Source organism: Athene cunicularia, assembly GCF_003259725.1.
Source record: "Athene cunicularia isolate RWA chromosome 1 unlocalized genomic scaffold, athCun1 chr1_part1, whole genome shotgun sequence".
NCBI classification, from domain to species: Eukaryota; Metazoa; Chordata; class Aves; order Strigiformes; family Strigidae; genus Athene; species Athene cunicularia.
Genome location: NW_020799091.1, coordinates 23,597,195 through 23,606,653, shown reverse-complemented (window position 1 = coordinate 23,606,653; position 9,459 = coordinate 23,597,195).

Sequence of the window (9,459 nt, the reverse complement as noted above, 5' to 3'; positions counted from 1 at the left end):
CCCCCCGCAGGGCCGGCGGAAGACGTGCTCGGTCAGAGGTGGGGCTGAGGCGCCCCGCGGGCACGGCCCGGCGGCCGGGGCGGGAGCAGGCAGGGAAGGAAGGGAGCGGCAAGGGGCTGACGGAAAAGAGCCCTTCAGGCACGCGTGGCTTGTCCGCCCTGCCCGCCAGGAGGTCCCTTCGGCGTGCATTCGGTCTCTTGACCTCTGCAAATGGCCGGCAGAAAGAGGCCGGTTTTCTGTGTCAGGGGAACATGTGGTTCTTAGGTTCCTTGTCGTGGTGTCATCCCGGACTTGCAGCCTCATTGAGATCAAATTCACACTCTGAATTTGCAAACTCCATCTATGTGTGTGGCTTTATGTGTACACAGAATTACATACAGAATTGCGGAGGGCGCAAGAAGCAAGCAGCCGATTCAATGCGAATGATAGAGCAAGCTTCAACTTTATTGAAAGAAATCACACCTTATATAAGCACTCTACAATAATCATGCATACTACTCACAAATCTATTGGATACATGTAAAAGGCTACATTATAATATCCCAGCCCCTTGTGGCATTTCAGTTATGTCACAACATCTTCCTTCTGGCCTGCTTTCTTCCCCAAGATTGTTTCCCATCATACTCAAGGCCATTGTGTACCTCAGTTTCTCTCTTTGTTATCATAACAGTCCTTGTTAGCATAACTGAGCCTTGAATCTCCTTCCTTGTTAGCGTAACTGTACCCTGTTTTTTCTCCTCTGTTTACCTCAGGTGGCTGCGACCAGCTCCTGCACAGACCTATGGCCTTGCTCTCTGCAAGCCATTCTCCAACACAGAATATGTACATAACAGAGAAACTCTCATGTTGATTCTTTGTGTAGTACCCCTAATAAATGAAGCATCATGCACAAAAAGCAGAATTTCTTAAAGTAATAAAACATGGGTATGGACACGAATAGTCTGAAGTGTGTCAGCCTAATTTTTTTACTTGCATGGTTTCTGTGAAAAAAAACCCAAAAGTTTATGTGACTGTTCATACTATCAGCTCTGTGTTCATACTTTTTCACATAGTCGGAAAGTCATAGTGCAGGTAGTAGCTCCATTAACCTAGACATTCAAGTTACTCATAAAGATCACATAAACCTAGTGAGGGCAAAAAAGCACATCAGTTAGTACCATGTTACCTGATTATCCAAAATAGTTATGTTACTGTCATAGACACTCATGAATTGGGGTTTTTGCAGATTGCCATGAATTAGCAAATTCACCTTGTACTGCTTTGTCAGCACTGCCCTTGTATATGATTGGGTCTGTGAAAGCTGCTGCAACAATATCCTGCTCAGCGCTTACCAGTCAACTCCCTTTGTTCCTACTCTGTAGCACCACGGAGTGATGTGTTCCTCTGTCATTTTCTAAATTTACACTTTTGGGGTCTACAGTTACTCATGTGTCTGTTGTCTCCACTCAGTACCTGCTGTTCTTTAGAGTAATCTTTGACCATTAATTCTTTTGGTTTTCTCTTCGGTTAGCTGTCCTTATGAGTAGCCTTTTAAAGCTTTTTTCAGATCCTTTGCTCATTTGCCTGACTTCTTAATAATTTCTGAGTGATGTGCTACTCTTCTTGTGTCTATCCGTGTCATGCTTAACTTAATTGCAAGTTCTGTGATAACTCCTTATAACCTACTCAGTTTTTCCAGCCCCCAGAGATACTGTTTGTACTAAGGCATGCCAGCTCCCACCAAGTGCTCTGAAGGATGCTCTAGGCTTTCGAAAGTAGCAGTGAAAACAAATCGGGTTTTGATGAGGTCAGACTTAAGCAGGTAGGACTCAGTCCACTAGGCTTTTAGATCCTTTCAGCTCCCGAAGAGATCGAGAAGGAGTGAAGACATGTAGCATCTCTGAAAGGGCCTGAAGCTCTTTTTATTGTTAGGTCATTAAACTTCCATAGAATTTCTTGTTATCCCATGGAAAAAATAATTGGAATTTTGCCCTACCTCAGCAGTGTGTGGGCTTATGCTTAAGCTTTCAGCTACTCCTTGCCATAAAAAGTAAATACGCAGATGAACAAAATTTGTTAAATAAAAATCTTACTTTAAAACCTAGGCTTGCGTGTAGCATTGCAGTTGTAGTACTTTATATCTGATTAAAATGCTCTAGAATGCTTTGATTTTCTACTTTAATTTTTTAACTTCACTATAAATCTAAACAAAAAGAAGTAAGTATCTAAAATGGAATGGTTTGGTCAAGTGTATTACAAATAAATTAATGTAACACAGGAGACTGGCAATTTCAGCTGCGGTCACAATTCACTCCAATACAAGGACTGTTAAAATACGTCTTCACTCATTTTGTTCAGTCCAGCAGAAAGGTCAAAAGGTAAAATGACTTCTCTGCATGAATAAACTAGACAATGTATCTGAAAATAGAGATTTTAACTACAAATGGCATTTTGAACCTCTTACTACCAGCAGCTATGTTATTAGAAAGTGACACAGTGTCAAGCACTATAAAAGAAGCTCTATCTTATACCCAAATTGAAGTAAAATTGTAAGACCTGGATTCAGTGTTTGAACGTGTATATATATATATATTTTTTTTATTTATTTTTTTTTTTAACGAGTTTTAAACTGATTATTGAAACAGTGTTAGAACAAATTAGAGCATTATTATACTGACCTCCTAAATATCTTTATATGATTGATGCTAGTGATCCAAGTAGCTGTTAACAAGTCCAAGTACCATTTTGCTGTACAACTACTTGGGTTTTTCAGACAGAAGACTGGCAACTCTTGATCCTTCAGGCTGTTTAGCTGAGTGAGATGATAGATTTTTCTTTTCAAATATTTAAGGAGATTATTTCCACTCTGTTGGCTGTCACTCTAGGTTATATCACCGTGTCCCCATCAGAGCGCCTGTATTGCTGCAAGTAAATTGTAGCACATCAAGAAAGACCAGATCACTAATTACAATGCCAACAACAAAAAAACCCCTACATAATAAAGTGACATCTGTTCTATGGTGACATGCTGATGTCATGCAGATTGAATGTGACAGTGGAAAGAACACCACTAACGGTGATAGCCAAATAAAAATCTAAGCTAAATATATCCCATATAGATTGGCAGCACTGAAGAACCTGCTTCTTTATAAGAGGTGTAAAACCAAGAAATCCTAGTTCTTCAACAGTCTTACTTTAGGTTTATCTTACAATCCTTTATTTAGTCCAGAAAATTAATAAGAACATCACAGAGGTTTTCCAAGCAAGAATGAAACAAACTAAAAAGATATAAGAAGATATATTTTCACAGCCACTGAAGGTGTATTGTGGAAAAAGCTACAGAGCTAACATTTAATTTATGGATAAATCCTGTCCATCAATCATTACTGCAAAAGCTTTTGTACATTTGTCCACCTGAAAAAGATTAAGCAAAGCTCTTTACTAAAGGTGTAAAAAAAAAAAAAAAAAAAAGTGAAAATATCACATTTTCATGCACTCAGGACACTTGGCAGTATTCTAATTTAATTGGTACTTCTTCATAATCCAGCTCCTTCTGTTAAGGGACAGACCCTGCTCAGCTTCCCTAGTCTCTAGTGTGTCTGGAGAATTAGAATAAAAGATGAGATGTGTTTTTCTGTTCTTAGGCCTCTGTGGCCTCGACTGTGCATAGCTGTGCAAACCTAAGACCTTTTATTTCTACCTTTAGGAATTATCGGACTACACATTTAAGCAAGATTTACAGTAGCAGTTAATCATGATAGAAAAACATAAGGAGACAGCTGAATTTTTTTAAATGTTCTGAACATAAATTCAGGCATCCATCTGGGGACATGTAGCACTACAGATCCATTCTTCAGTTGAACTACAGCTGTGTTGAATACATGCCCATTTTCTGCTGAAAGTTTTGATAGAAACCATAGGCTATTTTCATTTGTAATTTAGGTCTTTTCCCCTGAGATTTACAAGGTCATTGAATAAAATATACAGCCATGTTCTTCCATTTCCATCAGCCTGCATTTTCCAGTAACAGAACAACTGGAACAAAAGGAAGCTCTTGTCTACTTAGGACTGAAGACTTGAATTTAAAGGTATTCTGAAACTGACTTAGTAAGTTAAGAAATATTCAACATTGTTTTCTGGAGATATATTCTAAATAAGACATACAAGTTCCTTATGGAGACTAATCATGAAGCTCTTTAAAGAATGACATATCAGATATCTAAATATATGGACAAATAATGGTGCTTGACCTGTAATTAGGAATTATTTTTGTGAAGATATTGACATATGACATTTTTTGTCTGGGCAAGGATAGATGTTGCTGACAAAGGACTATGGGTCACTTTGAAATGTGGGGGGTCTTTGTTTCCATTTTCAGCAGGACTTGAACTAGCAATTTTTTTTGTTGACTTTATCTACTTTTACAATGAAAAAATCATGAAAAATAATGTGGTTTTGCAAAAAGTCAGGTGTATGTACAGGAAAGAAATTACATCCAAAAATTCCTATCTAGTTCTGCCTGTAATATTCTAACTAATGTGGCTAAGATAATAGGTGTTTTCTAGATTTCTAACATATGATAATTCAGACACCTCTGAACACTTCTTGGTGTATTTCCAAAGATGGCAATAAGTGTGGGACATAAAAAACAGATTTCCATTGCAGTCCTATGAAGAAAGTTGCTGGAACCTGATTTTACCTAAACTTGTATGTATGCTGTGCATAATATACAGCAGAATGCATGGTTTCTTCCTAATCATGGTTTTCATAAATTTACTAAAATTTGAAGGTTCTATAGGACATACCATGTTTCATGAACCCACTAATATTTCAGAACTTGACTACAATAATTTCACCTCCTATAAAATCATTAAATTATGTTTGTAGAATCTCTTTTATTCAGGCTACAGCAGTCTTGCTCACATGTCTTGTCTTTTCACTTGTAGAGTACTTTTACATTTTTGTTGAATCAATGGATAGACCAAAGCTTTTTGAATGTCCTAGTTTTCTCCTGAGACTCTTCATTTGCAGAAGAGCTTTCATCTTAAGTTTAATGACAGTTTCAGCAAAGTTTGCTATCTTTCAAGTTTCGGTGTTTTAGTCAGTCAGTAAAGTCATTGGAGATTTACTAGCTCATCTGAGGTCACCTCTGTTCATATGTAGATAGGTGGAATCTGCTTACTGAGATGGGAGCAGTTCTCTGTAGTCTGGATGAAAAGTAATACAGGGTGTATGACCAGCAACAATTTATAGTCATGCTTTCCTTGTCAATTGAAAGCAGTGTATTCTTATATTCAAACGTCCAATACACAGTAAAAAAATAAATCTGGAATAGATATTTATTTTGGAAAATGTTTACCACAGATTTATCTGCCTTTAGTAACAGTAGACTTGTGGGCATAGCACTATTACATAACTGTGGTCTTGGAAAATTACTGCAGAGCAATACCTACTATGAAAAGCTATTAGTATTGATAAGTCCTCATACAGTTGTATTGCTATTGATGTGAATTGGAATGAACCATAGTCCCAGAGCTCCTTGTGCTGAAAAGCTTTACCGTCTGAGATTAGATGATTGACTTCCTATTCTCCAGTATTACAAGTCTGTAGTGACAAAAACGCTGCTTTTCTTATCGTTGGACAAAAAGGAAAACTGTGTTATAAGGTCTTCTGATCATTTATCTTTCTCAGGCAAGGTCACTTTAAAATTCGTGGGTTTTGTTTAAGTAGACAACACAGAACCCAGCATTAAATGTTAAACACACCTTGACAAACAGATTCATTTGCTGTTGAATGTAAGGAAAATAAAACATAATAGGTTAAGTAAATATTTTGCATTAGTTCTCTTCATCTGTTTTGTCCTTCCACTTCCTCAGATGTCTAAATTTACATTTCCTTACAGTGAAGAGAAGAACTCATCTTCAACTGTGTGAAGAGCCTGTTTTTAAGCTTTAGTGCAAGTAAGACTGAGTTCATATGAATAATTTGTTGTATTCATGGCAAAGCAGTTGTTTCATTTTGCCTGAGGTATCTATCATCTGGAAAAATCAGCATAAACCATCAGGGTATGGCAGGCCTTGAAGAACCATTAAGTTCATCCTTCAAATATGCAGTTGTTAAAAGTTATGGATTATTTTCTAGCTGTATTTATGTCACAGCACTGTTTTGTGATAGAGAAATAAGGTGCATAGGCTAGCACTTGATAACATTTTTAAATTATCTAAGTTGTAGCTGCTGTGCTTCTTTCTCTCCCCTGCCCCCCAACTTTCTACCCTTTACCCTTTTCTGTTACTGTGCTTATCTGAATCCATGAAAAGCTGGTTTAGTGAGCTAAATAGGCAATAAAAGTAATATTTTTTTACCAGTCTAGATCCCTGGAATTCCTGTTATACAGTCAGCTGGGTGTAAGGGGTTGGCAAGACCTTGCTTGTGACAATTTCAGTCAGTTTAAAATATTGTGGAGCCACATTATCAGAATGATGCATTAGGGTTATTTTTGTTGCCCTGTCCTTAACTTTATTTAATTTTCATATATAGACCTAAGACCACTCTTGATAGTTTTGTAAATGGCCCCTATTTCATAGCTTCTGATCAGGATAATGAGGTACCTCCCTGTTTCTAAATGGCTCTTCATTAAGGCAATTGTTTACAGGGATCCTGTAGCTATAAGCAGCATTCAGAGTATATGTGCATGGACTGTCACTTTGCTGCTTCCTACAAAATTTTCCTTTCTGGAACCTGTTCTTTTTCTACTACATTCTCTGCACTTAGGCATCTTTCCTTTTAACAATTTGTAATATCCTTGTGTGATGGCTAATTAGAAGTCTATATCAGAGGTCAGAACTGAAAATGAATTCTTTGTACCTAGAAGATAAGCTAACAAGCTTGACAGGAAAAAGGTAAAGATGTAAAGAGAAAGGATCAGTCTATCTTGTCTCTTTGTATGCCAGCACATCTTTTTGGACCTGGCCAGTGTGTTCCACTAGACATACTACATTGAAGATCATGCCTGGAAGGCTACATAAACTTTCACAGTTCTATTTGTGCGTGTCCTTTACTTGCTAATCACTACAAATGCCTGTACTAGTAAATAAAAGCAGAGTGACCACTCTCTGTTAATGAGACCAGCTGTCACTATATGGCAACTAGAGCTTGATAAACATCTGTACAGATAAACCACCCTGTGTGGTTTAGCAGTATAGATGTAAACTAGGGCTATATGTGTGATGCTAAATCAAACTAGGCTTAGAGAACATTCTCTGGGCCTAAAGCTGAATGATACAGGCTTTGATGTGTTATTTTTACTTTATTATTTATATAATATTATTTATTTTATACAATATTATTTAATACTTAATTATTTTTATGGGTTTTTTTCTGTACTGAGTGTCTGATATAATGTGAGGGCTGAGCTGCATCGCACCAGAATGAAGTTTTCATAGCATGACACCGAACATAGGTATGACATATCCTGGGGTATGACATGAGTACATACGACATGTATTGGAGGATGAAGAGCCTGCTGGGGTAGTGCTGGAGGACCAGATAAAGTGGAGAAAGCCAGATGTGGTGCAGTCCTTTCCATGCTGCCTCTTAGGAACCAATCCCTAGCACATGCTGTTCTCCAGAGCATGCCTTGGCATTGGCTAAGAGAGAGTATTAGTTAGAATGGGCCAAAACTGTGCCCAGGAACATGCTTTATCTTGGGTGGTATGGATGACCAGTGTTGCAGTGCTGACATGCATTCTCCGCCCTTTCTCACCAATATAAAAAAGCATGAGTATTGCACAACTTCCTGGTCCTACCTTCAGTACTCACTGACCCGTCATGCTCACTGCCTCCTGGAAAACCTTGAGCACAGGAGACTGATTGCTTATGCTGCTTGTGGGAACTAAGGGAAATGAACTCAAAGTAGCACTTGACAGGTTCAAAACAAGAAGAATGTGGTTCTTCACTCGGGGAATAGTTACACTGTAGAAGTCTTTGCCACAGGATGCTGTGGAGGCTAAAAGTTCTCATGAGTTCAGGGAAGAGGTCACATAAACTCGCAGAAGAAGAATCTGCAATGTTTACTAACTTTGTGGAAGCTACATCTGGCTCAGAGAGCCCCTAGAACACAATTGTTGGGGGCTGGGAGAATGTCCAGGGAAATTATCACTCTGTATTTGCTGTCTTTTTCTACTCTGTCCTGTACATCTTTGGCTGCTGGGAGAGACAGGATACAGAGGTAGAGTTGTCTCGTCCAGCTGCTGTGCTTTCCCATATTCATCTTCAGCCTCATCTCCATCACTGTGCATGCATCTAGTGAATTCAGATATACAGTGTCTGTCTGCAGCTTGGACTGTTCATTTTTTTCCCATTCCTTTATGTGGGGATTTAGTCCAGACAGGATCAGATCATATGTATTTATTCAGGGCCTACAGACCTAGGTCCTTTTGTCATCTTAAGCTTCCTGCTTAGCTTAGTAAGCTCTTAATTAGCTCCTATATCTTTTCTGTCATTCTTCCACTCAGCCAGAGCAGACTATTTCTTCTAGGAAGCAGAAATTTGACTTTTTAGGCCATTAGTGCCTCTGCTGGTAAATTATCTTGCCCTCAGAAAAAGCTACTGTGATTCTTTAACATTATCAGGCAATAAACCCTTCCTTTCTCTTGTACCTTTTCCTGTCAGCATCTCATTTCTCTTTTCCACAAACTCCGCCTGTCTGCTGCTTTACTGGTAACCGGTGGAAGAAGTCTTGGGTCTATTTGCATTCTGCAGCAGTGCGCAGTGTCTGAGCAGCAGCATAAACTGTCTGCACTTAGCATGTCAGATATGTCATGCCTTTTCAATTTCACTTCTGTTACCACTTTTTACCTTCAAGTACTTCAGTTGGCCCGTGTTCTAGAAAATAGAGCAGTAATTTACTATGACATGACTTCCCCTATTAAAAATGAGTACATCTGTTCACTCAGCTATGGCTTCCTCAGCACCCTCCAGGAGCAACATAATTAGAGTTCTGATTGCAACCTGCTAATGATTCCTTCCCCAAATATCTCCCAATCTAATTTTAAATGCGACATAACAAATGGAGCTAATAAACAGCAAGGAGAGAACATGATAAGAGTAAATGAGTTATAGCAATATCCCATATGAAAATTTATTTAAGCAAAGATATGAGTGTAAACTCACAAGCTGCTATAGGCATTGCAGGAGAAGTGTCTTAGAACTAGGTAGCTAAAAGATCAAGGAAGGTTTTTCTTAGATCTTTAAGACTGTGGAAGAAGACAAAGACATAGATGTGGAAGTACATTCAGGACCATGTCACTGGGCCTGTCTTGCATATTGTGCCTTATCTGAACTTGTAAATACTAAAGATACAAACAGAAAATTTGCTTCTATTTCTAGTAGAAATTTTCATCTATTTCTAATAGACATCTAAAGTCTTAATTTTGTTCTAGGAGGTATATGATTCTTTCAGAAAACGTGTGTTTATCAGAC